This window comes from Pleurodeles waltl, chromosome 8 (assembly GCF_031143425.1).
Source record: "Pleurodeles waltl isolate 20211129_DDA chromosome 8, aPleWal1.hap1.20221129, whole genome shotgun sequence".
Lineage (NCBI taxonomy): Eukaryota > Metazoa > Chordata > Amphibia > Caudata > Salamandridae > Pleurodeles > Pleurodeles waltl.
Window position 1 is genome coordinate 1351628547 of NC_090447.1, and position 12499 is coordinate 1351641045.

The 12499-nt window shown below is 50.2% G+C and overlaps 1 protein-coding gene across 2 annotated transcripts in view; it reads right to left on the minus strand.

Annotated features, from left to right (window-relative positions):
- The window catches only part of DYNC2H1 (dynein cytoplasmic 2 heavy chain 1), a 1541159-nt gene that overhangs the window by 378898 nt on the left and 1149762 nt on the right, over positions 1 to 12499 (minus strand). The gene's annotated exons all lie outside the window — the stretch shown is intronic.

Consider the following 12499-nt stretch of genomic DNA (forward strand, 5'->3'; position numbering starts at 1 on the left):
TAAGTTTCAGAAGACCCAGCGGCTGCAGGAGGAACACTACCTTGGGATCAGGGAGGACTTGAAGTCCATTAACAGCACCCTGGTCACCATTGCAGGGATGCTGCAAGACCTTGTCAACACCAGGAGGGACACAGTGGCACAACAAGGAGCCCCTGACACTAGCCTGGACGATGAACAGCCCTCCACCTCCGCCAGCGCTAGTGGACAGGAGGCACCGCCACAGGAACACAACACCAGCACCCCATCCCCTGCAGATGGAGAACCACCCCGCAAACGGTCCCTGAGATCCAGGAACAAGACAGAGAACATTGCCAAGACCCCCACCAGGAAATGAGACCCCCCTGAATATCACCCTTCTGTCCCACTTTGTCACCCTGTCCATCCTTAAACTGCCATTGCTCCACTTCCTATGCCCCTTTAGACAATGCACCTGTGAAACAGACTGGACTCTGCCATGGACATTCCTCCACCATCCCCCCAGCCCATTTTACAAGCCCCTCCACTTATATGCACAGAAATAAACATACTTCAATCACAAAACAATCTGGAGTCAGTCTGTGCTTTCACAAATGTGTAATTGCAATAACCATTGAATATAGCAATGTCAATTTACTTGTGCACATACCAATGTAACACAGCTGTAGGCCAGGAGGAAACATAGCAGAGGGCACAAAGTGTGACCCAGATCTGTGAAATGGAAAGGCAAAGTGACAAGTCAGGGTCCATACACTGAGTGAAAATGACAGACTTATGCTAGCTCCAACAATAGTATGAGGTGTGGGAGGCCATGACATCTTCTTACCTGTGTCTCACTGAAGTATTGCATGATTATGTTGGTTCGGTTGTCGATATCCTCTTCTTCTGCCTCCTCTTCTTCACTGTCCACAGGCTCCACAGCTGCCACAAGACCACCATCTGGCCCATCCTCCTGCAGAAAGGGCACCTGCCGTCGCAAAGCCAGGTTTTGCAGCATATAGCAGGCCACGATGACCTAGCATACCTTCTTTGAAGAGTAGTATAGGGAACCACCTGTCAGATGGAAGCACCGGAATCTGGCCTTCAGGAGGCCAAAGGTGCGTTTGATCACCCTCCTAGTTCGCCCATGTGCCTCATTGTAGCGTTCCACTGCCCTTGTCCTGGGATTCCCCCTTGTCCTGGGATTCCTCACTGGGGTCAGTAGCCATGACAGGTTGGGGTAACCAGAGTCACCTGCAAATATCGAGGGACAACTGTTAGACACACACTAACCCTTAGGGACAACCCCATACCCAGACACCTATTCACACTGTATTGGGTCCTTGGCCTCACCTATTAGCCACACACTGGATGCTGCTATTCCTCAAAATGTAAGCGTCATGCACTGAGCCAGGAAACTTGGCATTCACATGGGAGATGTACTGGTCTGCCAAACACACCATCTGAAAATTCATCAAATGGTAGCTCTTCCAGTTTCTGTACACCTGTTCACTCCTGCGTGGGGGTACTAATGCCATATGTGTCCCATCAATGGCACCAATGATGTTGGGGATATGTCCCAGGGCATAGAAGTCACCTTTCACTGTGGGCAAATCCTCCACCAGAGGGAACACAATGTAGCTGCGCATGGGTTTCAGCAGGGCAGACAACACTTTGGACAACACGTTAGAGAACATTGACTGGGACATCCCTGATGCAATGGCCACTGGTGTTTGAAAGGAACCACTTGCCAGGAAATGGAGTACTGACAGGACCTGCACTAGAGGGGGTATCCCTGTGGGATGGCGGATAGGTGACATCAGGTCTGGCTCCAACTGGGCACACAGTTCCTGGATTGTTGCACGATCAAGCCTGTATGTCACTATGATTTGTCTCTCTTCCATTGTCGACAGGTCCACCAGGGGTCTGTACACCAGAGGATGCCGCCATTTTATCACCTGCCCCAGTAGACGTGCCCTATTTTTTGTTTGAATAACGCTCAGTTTTTCGAGGGCTCTGAAAACAAATGAAGAATGTATGGAAGTGATCAGAGACACGTTTTATGAGGAGGAATTGTAGTTTAGAATTAGATTCAATCTACTGATAAGTAGATAAATAGAAAAGTGACGGAGCCAGAGGATATATTAAGGGACTCCCATCAGTTTAGTCCTGAAGAAGACCCATTGTGGAGCTGTGAATTGGCCCAAGATATTGAGGGGTCGAAACGTCGACGTGTATGTCATAGTTCAGATTGGTTTCTGCATATGATCTTTGGAGGACTGAAGGAAGTGATTTAGACTCTTTGAGGAATTGGAATGGAGTCAATGCAGCAAAAAAGAACCAACCAACTGTTTTTAATGTTTTCTGTATAGGTTTTTGATCTATCTGAATATGTATTATTCTTCTTTCTATCTATCACAAGCACTTTTTCCCCATACTGCCTGTCCTTCGGTGTGTTGTTTATTACATGGGTTGTCCGTAAAGGATGAATATATTAAGATGATTTTTAGATGTACAAGTATATGAATTAATATATATTTATATGAATAAATAGTTTTTCTATCTTCACCTATGTTGTTCTATGTAGTATAGTTAATTTTGTTGGCCTTTCCTTCTAAGGGCATTGTTGTATGTAATGACTATGGAGAACAGCGAGCAGAGAGTCAGCCAACACTGAGGTATCACAAATAGTTTTTTGCTGAAAATATAATAATCCGCAATGTGCCTGTAACTGTGTGTATTCCAGGCCTAGATAGGTGTGACGCAGTTATTATTAATACCATGTGGTCCCCTGAAATGGCGGCTGCCGGACCTGTAAGGTGGGACAAGGGGATATGAGGTAACTGTGCTGGCGTTGTACACTGTTCCGGTGGGCGGTCGAAGACCGCGGCGCAATTCAGCATTGGTTAACATTGGGCCCTATGGGTCCCAGGAGCCAATGACGATGTACGTCGGCGGTGACGGTACCCACCGCCGTGGCCGCCATTTCTGTCTGTTCACTCACTTGATACCTGACCTTCGACAGGAGAGGACCTACACTGCAAGTGCTGCTGTGACCTGTGTCTGGAAGCGACGATGGCTCGAGTGTCTGGGGAAAGGGCCCCTGCCTTCACTTCGGAGGAGTTGGAGAAACTAGTGGATGGGGTCCTCTCCAGTACACGCAACTGTACGGTCCTCCAGACAAACAGGTGAGTACACTGTGAGCATGCTGAATGGGCAATGCCTGCTTTGAGTGGTGTGGCTGGAAGAAATGAGGGGGGGCTGAGGCCTACATGTGCAGATGCTGAGTGTATGTGCGTCATGGCATGGGTGGGAACTGGTGGGCAATGAGTATGACGGTCCGGCCGGGTGAGTACTGTCCTTTCCCCCTGTACCATTCCTCTAGGTCAGCGCCCACCAAAAGAAAGCTATTTGGTGTGCCATCGCCAAGGATGTCCGGACCTGGGGGTCTACCACAGACGGAGCACCCACTGGCATAAAAGATGGGAAGACCTGCGCCGCTGGAGCAAGAAGACGGCGGAGGCCCAGCTGGGGATGGCCTCCCAACGTGGAAGGGGTGCCCGTCGCACCATGACCCCCCTGATGTTCCGGATCCTGGCGGTGGCCTATCCGGAGTTGGATGGGCGGTTGAGGACATCACAGCAGCCACAAGGGGGTGAGTACACTCTCATTCAGCTGACTCTGCGTGCATTACGAGGTGTCTGGGCGGGGGAGGTGGGCAGTGGGTTCCCCTAGGCCAGGGCGATCTTGGTAGGCAAGGTCCCTTGTGAGGCAGGCTATGTGGCACCCCAACCCCACTAGTGGTAAGAGCCATCTACACCTAGTCAGGCTCCTGTGACTTCCAGGTGTGCCGCAATTGGGCATAGGCTTCGTACCCCATGGTCATGTGAAAAATCTAGGAACTGTAAGTGCATGGCGTAGTGCGGAGGGCTGCTCACTGTCTGTTGTGTCCGCCAACGGGCCATGTCCCAGTCAGCCCTGCTGCCCTCAGTGAGGAGGCTATTGACCTCCTGAGATCCCTCACTGTTGGGCAGTCTACCATTATGAATGCCATCCAGGGTGTTGAGAGGCATTTGCAACAAACAAATGCATACCTGGAGGGCATTCATTCTGGCCAGGCAGCCCAACAGAGAGCATTTCAGGCTCTGGCCTCAGCACTGATGGCAGCCATTGTCCCTGTGTCCAGCCTCCCCCCTCCAACCTCCTCCACCCAGACCCACTGCCCTGTACCTCAGCCTATCCCAAGCACACCATCAGACCAGCATGCACACACATCAACACACAAGAGTGGCTCAGGCAAACATAAGCACCACACATCCCACAGGCACTCACACAAGCACCATACCCATGCACACATACCAACATCCACTTCCTCCACTGTGTCCCCCTCCTCCACGTCTCCCTCCTCCCTCCCAGTCTCGTCTCCACTCACACCTGCATGCACTACATCCTCAGCCACTACCTCCATCACCAGCACGGCCATCACCACACACCGCTCACGTGCAATCACCACCCCTACTACCATTCACACATCCCAAGTGTCCTCTCCCGGTGTCTCAGTGAGCCCTCCTCCCAAAGTACACAAACACAGGCACACACCCACCCAACAGCCATCCACCTCACAACAGCTTCCAGCCCATGCACCTTCACCCATATTCTGCAGACGTGCGCCTCCTACAACCACTACCTCTTCCTCCACTCCCAAACCCCCTCCATCTACCCGTCCCAGTGTGTCTAAAAAACCTTTTCCTGGCTAACATTGACCTCTTCCCTACCCCTCCCCCCCCGTCCTTCACCTAGGGCCAGGCTTTCCAGGTCCCAGCCCAGCACCTTAGTCACCACATCCCCAGGCACAGTGGTGCCAGCAACTGCAGGGTCATCAAGTGCGCCACCTATCAGGGCTGCCAGTGTGCCACATAGCGAGGGCAAGGACATTCCGCCACCTGCCAAGGTGAAAAAGGTGCCCACATCCCGGAGGGAGAAGCCAAAACTACCAGCCACCAAGGGCTCAGCGAAAACAAAAGGGGATAGTGGCAAGACAACTGCGCCACCATCAAAGGTGGGGAAGGGCCAAAAACAGAAGGGCAGGTCAGGAGAGGGCATGGTGGCACTGACTGAGGGACCAGTGTCACACCTTTGGTCCACGTCCACGCCAACCTGTACGGCAGCAAACACCGCTAGCTGCACCGCCCCATGCACCGCCACCTGCACGTCTACAGCCACTGCGACAGTCCCCAGCCTCTTCCCCGGTGGGCAGCCGTCCGAGGCTGCAGGAGACATCCTGCTTTCTCCCTCAGCAGGTGCTGACCCCATGTACCGCCGGCAGCACCGCCGCCTCAGAGACCGCCGCAAGCACCGCCAGCGGCCCCGAGACATCCTCGGACAGTGGCACTACCGCTGACATGCCTACCATCCCCAGTGGTCAGACGTCCGAGGCTGGAGGAGAGTTTCAGGGCCCTGGGCAGCTTCCATGAAGCATTACTGTCATCATTGTTGGCACCTGCAGGTGGAAGGCGAAGCCGCAGCAGTGTGGGGTATGTCGCTGCCTCCATGGCGTATCATGCTACCTGTACCTCGCCAATGTCGTGCCACGCACACCCAGGTGAGTGAATTGTACCGGCCACACTGCACGTGGAGCTCTCTGGGCACAAGGCCCCCTCCAGAACCAGTGGAGTATAACATCCACTACCTCAGTCCTTGGCAGGATGAAGCACTCTGGGCAGAAGGCCCCCACCAGAACCAATGGAGTATCACATCCACTACCTCAGTCCTTGGCAGGATGAAGCACTCTGGGCACCATGCCCCCTCCAGAACCAGTGGAGTATCACATCCACTACCTCAGACCTTGGCAGGATGAAGCACTCTGGGCACAAGTCCCCCTCCAGAACCAGTGGAGTATCACATTCACTACCTCAGTCCTTGGCAGGATGAAGCACTCTGGGCACAAGGCCCCCTCCAGAACCAGTGGAGTATCACATCCATTACCTCAGTCCTTGGCAGGATGAAGCACTCAGGGCACCATGCCCCCTCCAGAACCAGTGGAGTATCACATCCACTACCTCAGTCCTTGGCAGGATGAAGCACTCCGGGCACAAGGCCCCCTCCAGAACCAGAGGAGTATCACATCCACTACTTCAGTCCTTGGCAGGATGAAGCAATCTGGGCACCATGCCCCCTACAGAACCAGTGGAGTATCACATCCACTACCTCAGTCCTTGGCAGGATGAAACACTCTGGGCACCATGCCCTCTCCAGAACCAGTGGAGACTGTTATCCACTTGAGAGACTGTGGCTTTGCACTCCCCAGGATAAAGCAGTGGGCAACCCACCCACTGGAGAGACTTGAGAGACTGTGGCTTTGCACTCCACAGGATAAAGCAGTGGGCAACCCACCCACTGGAGAGACTTGAGAAAAAGTGGCTTGCCACTCCTCAGGATACAGCAATGGGCATGGAGCCCCCTCGTGCAGCAGTGGCGTCGTGCGTTCATCTGGAAGAGGTGCCCCCCTCCCCCTGAGGTGCCTGTTTCATTTTGATCTGATACCCCTGCAGTGTTCTCTCCGTTTCCAGTCAGGTATCTAGTGTGGGCTTCGTCCATGCGTTTTTGGCCCAGTGGTCCACGGACAATGATTGGTGCACTATCCGGACGTGTGTAGTTGGTGTACATAATTGTATATAGTGGGTTTTGAACTCTGATAATGAGATTTCACATGATTACATTTGTTTAAATAATTTCCTTTTGTCCTTGCGTTCTTCCAGGGGGTGGGGGGAGTGTATATGTAATGTTGCTGCATGTATTTGTGTGTATGGTGTTGTGGGTGAGGGTGGGGGTGGGGGTGTTGCGTGTGTGTGTCACTCTCTTTTCCCTCCCCCTCCCCTGTGTTGTAGGTGCAATACTCACTGTGGCCGTCGCCGCCGTCTTTGGTGCTCCTGATAGAAGAGAAGGAAGACCAGCATCGGCAGAATCTGCAATTCGGGCTCCATGGCGTCCTGGTTCCTTGTGGGGTGTGGAGAGGTGAGTGTTTTCCCTTCTGTGTACTGTTTCTACCATGTTTTTGTTCGCGTTGGTTCCACCCTGGAAAAGGTGGCGGATAGGCATCTTGAAATACAGTGGGCGGTACTTTGTCTTCCGCCTGTCTGTTGGCGGTTACTGCTGCGGTGTTTGTTGCTACCGCCCTGGCGGTCGGAGTGTTAAAGTGGCTGTCTATGTTGGAGGTTTCCGCCATGGTTGTGATTCAATTTTTTTTCCGCCGGACTGTTTGCGGTATTACCGCCACTTTAACACCGACCGCCGGGTTGTAATGAGGGCCTAAGTCTTTTTGGTTATGAGACTTTAGAAAATAGGAGGCAAGCTCCATCCAAGCCCTTGGAGAGCACTTCTCGGCAACAACAGGCCAGCAGTCCTTCTTTGCAAAGCAGCCCAGATGAGTCCTTTGGGCAGCCAGGCAGTTCCTCTTGACAGATTGCAGGTTCAGGTCCAGAAGTGTCTGAGCTGGTGGGGTCAGAGACCCAGTTTATATACCCAAAGATGTCTTTGAAGAAGGGGAGACTTCAAAGAGTGGTTGTGAAGTGCACAAGGTCCCCTTTCAGTGCAGGTCTGTCTGCCAGGGTCCCAGTAGAGGTTTGGCAGCCCACTGTGTGAAGGCAGGCCACTAGCCTTTGAAATCTAAGTGTCAGACCCTCCCAGCCCAGGAAGACCCATTCAGTATGCGGATGAGTGCAGGTGTGACTAAGTATCCTTCGCTTGTGGTTGTCTGGGTGAAATGCACAAGGGAGCTGTCAACCAACCCAGGCCAGACGTGGATTGGAGACAGGTTGTAAGGCACAAATGGATTTTAAGTGCAGAGAAATGCTCACTTTCTAAAAGTGGCATTTCTACAATAGTAATATAAAATCCTACCTCACCAATAAGCAGGATTTTCTATTCTGGCCATACTAAATATGACCTTGTTACCCCTTTCTGATCAGAATCTACTACTCAAACAGTATATGAGGGTAACCCTAATGCTATCCTATGAAAGGTGCAGGGCTCACAGTATTGGAAAACTGATTTAGGAGTTTTCCACTACTAGGACATACACAACACACATGTACATGTCCTGCTTTTTACCAACACGGCACCCTGCCCTATGGGTTACCTAGGGCCTACATTAGGGGTGACCTATATATAGAAAAAGGGGATTTTAAGGCTTGGCAAGTACTTTTCAATGCCAAGTCCAAGTGGCAGTGAAACTGCACACACAGGCCTTAAAATGGCAGGCCTGAGACATGATTAAGAGGCTACTTATATGGGTGACACAACCAGTGCTACAGGTCCACTAGTAGCATTCAATTTTTAGTCCCTGTAGTGCACTTAACTAGGGACTTACAAGTAAATCAAATATACCAATTGGGAATGAACGAATGTTACCATGTTTAAGGGAGGAAGCATATGCATTTTAGCACTGGTTAGCAGTGGTAAAGTGTGCAGAGTCATAAAACCAGCAAAAACAAGTGTCATGAAAGTGGAGGGAGGCAGGCAAAAAGTTGGGGGATGACCACCCTAAGGCTGTCAGGTCTAACAAGCATGTTCTGTCCCCTGGCATCTCCAGTGACCAGAGAGCACACCATGTACTGGGTCAGGTATTGCAGGTGGAGCAGTGACACAGGATAGGAATATAGGGAGGTGTCCTATCCTTCTTCCAAGTGCGTATTCCTTTTCTCTGTAACCCTACAGACAGCATGAAGGCTGCTGATCCCCTATTTTCAGGTGGTGATGAGATGACACCAAAGAAGTGAGACGCTGAGAAAGGAGTGGGCTGGCTGAGAAGAGGCTCTACCAACAAAAGAGGTCAGCTGGAAACAGGATTCATACTCAGGTAGGAGTAGATACCAATCCCACTTACAGAAAAAAAACACTACTAAACACTAACATTTCCTTTCGCAGACCAAATCAGATGGTCGTCCTCAGACCAGGCACTTCTCCCCAGCTTTCCTACATAAAGTTAAACTTAGATTAAGGTCTCAGAAGAGACCTGCATTCAAGAAAGGTGCCCTGACTGCTACCTTCTCTTCTTCTTCCTAAGACAGGTACACTGGGTCAATGGATGGCAGAGTGACAAGAAAGGGGATAGGGATGCAAAGAGGAAATAATTGACCCAGAAACGTCTCTCCTCTGGGTGGAGAGAACATTCAAGTCCACAAATAAATTAGAAGGACGAAACTGGGACCCAAAAACAGAGGTAAAACAAAGACTATAGGAAACTCAACTATTCATCTTGGAGGTTTAATGTAATATCCCTTAAAGAAAACCCTTACAATATAAGCCAATAACTATTTATTCGCAGCTTTCCTAACGCTGACTAGCTTTCTACATAAATCAAACTACCACCTACCTCTAAATCCATTTATTCTCTGGATAGTCTCTTTCTAGATTGTTAAAGTCTCTATTCCAGATTTCTACATTCTCTTTATTGATCCAACATAGTACCCAGATAAGGCCATAAAGAGGAGGCAGGGTAGCAAAAATGGTACAAGAAAAAACCTTTTAAAATATATTTATGCTCAGTTAATATATTGTAATATATGGCCTTGTTCCTCAACTTAGAAAGTGGTAGAACTGAAGGAATTCCGGCTCTAATAACAAACATGGTTCAGTTGCCTTTAGAGTCAAAGTCTGAGTCAGCTGTCCCATCAATATGGTCAAGATTCATTCTGACAACATCATCCTGTGTGAGAATACAGACCTTCTGACCTTTCGTAATACTGAGTCTCACTGGATGCCTCATGGAAAAATTCCATCTATCTACAGATTAATATTTGTTTTTTAATTTGGTGCATCTCTTAGCATTGCACAGTACATATCCGCAAAAGTGAGGATGTTCCTTTCATGAAAGAAAGACATTTCTTAACACAAGTTCACGTAAGTGTCTCCCTCTCACTTGGGCTCGAGTATTGTGCCATGATGACGGCTCCCTCACTTATTTCCAGAACACTCGAAACTAGTGTTGGGAGACTGTATGCTTTATGCAGCACTATTGATATTTGAGTGCCGGAAAAAGAGCCCAAACACAGACATTCCTAAACCACTGCAACCACGTCTTTTTCATCTGCTCAACTTTAAACCTTCATTAGATAAAGAGTTACTGCTCTTGCATTGCTTCCCATCCATCTCTAGTCATAAAACAGTTTCATTGGAGAAGTCTTTAACAACAGTGAGAGCATTCCAGTGAGCTTTTGTCTTTTTACCTAAACTATCAAGCGCACCAATGCTACCCTGGATCTCTTTTTTATTTTTCCCGATTTGTCAGTGCTGTCTAACAAACAAATTGTGGTGATTTATCTTTCCAATGTTTAGTAGTGCTCTACCGTTTTTGGCAGCACTGCGAATTGGTTTAAGACCCATAACTTGGATACGTCTTTATTGTCATATTACCACCCCAAGGGGATGAGGAGGAGTCTAGAATCACATAGTTATTTTCTATATTTTTTTAATTTCCCCTTGTGTTTTTCGGCGTTTCAGAAATTCTGCAGTGCCACCTGTTGGAAAGTGCCCCTTTTGGCATGGTTACCTTCCACTTTTCCCGTTATTGACGCTAACTTGACAGAGTGTGTGCTGGGATCCTGCTAACCAGGCCCCAGCACCAGTGTTCTTTCCCTAAAACTGTATAATTGTTTCCCAATTGGCACCCCCATGGCACACAGATACGTCCCTTGTAAAAGGTACCAAGGGTACCAAGGACTGTGGCCAGGGAGGGTCTCTAATGGCTGCAGTATATATTGTGCCACCATAAGGGACCCCTCACCAAACACATGCACACTGTTATGGCAGATTGTATGTGTTGGTGGGGGGGGAAAAGTCAACATGGCAACACTCACAGGGTGCCATGCCCACAAACTACTGCCTTTGGCATAAGTAAGTCACCCCTCTAGCATGCCTTACAGCCCTAATGCAGGGTGCACTATACCACAGGTGAGGACATAGCTGCATGAGCAAAATGCCCCTATAGTGTCTAAGCCCATTCTAAGACATTGTAAGTGCAGTGTGGCCATATGAAGTACATGGGATGGGAGTCTGTCATTACGAACTCCACAGCTCCATGATGGCTTCACTGAAGACTGGGAAGTTTAGTATAAAACTTATCAGCACAAAAAACCCACACTGATGCCCCCTGCATTTTGCCTAACCTTTTAGTGCAGGGCTGACCAGTCTGCGCCGGCCTGCCGCTAACAGACATGTTTCTGACTCCCTGGGGTGAGCCTTTGTGCTCTCTGTGCTCAGAAAAAAAGCCTGCTCTGGGAGGAGGCGCATCAAACCTCCCCACTGCAGGCACTGTAAGACTTGGCGGTGAGCCTCAAAGGGTCAGGCCTCCTGTTACAGTACCCCAGGGCACTCCACCTAGTGGAGATGCCCGTCCCCGGGCCAAGCCCCTCTGTTGGGGGTAGGTCTGATGGGAAAAAAAAATTGGTGAAACAGGGAGGAGTGACCACTGCAGCTAGGACCACCCCTAAGGTGCCCAGAACTGAAGTGATCCCTTCCTTGCAGAATCCTCTATCTTGTTTTAGAGAAAAGGGACCAATAAGGATAGGAATGGGCCCCTCTCCCTAAAAGAGTGTGGGCACAGGAAGTATGTAGCCACCCTTAGGGATAGTAGCCACTGGCTACTGCCCTCTGACCCCTGTAATGCTCCTAAATTATGAATTATGGGGCACCCCTGAATCTTACTCACCAGATTTCTGGCAACCTCAAGAAAGAAGAAAGAAGGACTGCTAAGCCGACCCAGCAGTTAAGACTCCAGATGACAACTGACGTGGCACCAGCCCTACCAGCCTGTCTGCAGCTTCAAGCCCCCTGCTCCAAGAAGGCGACGCATCCAGCAGGACAGCAAACACCCAGAGGACTGCCTGCTTAGCAGAGGACCAAGAACACCTGAGGATAGTGACCCTGTCCAGTAGAAACCTTCCAAAAGGACTCTAGATCCGCCTCAGATCTGTGAGCCCTTTTCATGCTGCATCCAATGCCTACGGCCTGAGTACAGGTGGCCCACCAGTCCAGAGAAGGTCACCAGGCGATTCTGACCTTGAGTCCAATCCGTGTTGAACCCTCCTAGCCAACACAACACCGCCAGCAGCCTGAATCCAGAGGTCCCCCTGACCGCGACCGGATCTGACGAAGGTTCCAGACGCCCAAAGCTTCCCCTGCATCTGCAGCCCCCTGGCATTTAGACATCTGACCGATGGTCCAGCAACATCCATTGGGTATCTCTCCTTCCTGTCCAGGCTTTTGTTTTGTGGAACTGACCACTAGGACCCAGCCTGCAGCATCCGTGTTTGCACCTTGCACCCGGCCGCCCCTGTGCCACTGAGGGTGTGTGTTTGGTGCTGACCTGTGCCCCCCTGGGTGCCCACCTAAACACCCCAGGCCTGTGTCCTGAAACCACGGCTACTTACCTGCAATCTGTTTTCTAGTGAGCCCCCCCAGTCCTGTTACTAAAGGGAAGCATGCTTTGGGAACCTGTATTTGAATACACTGCATAAGACACAAAACAATAACATAAGAACTATGT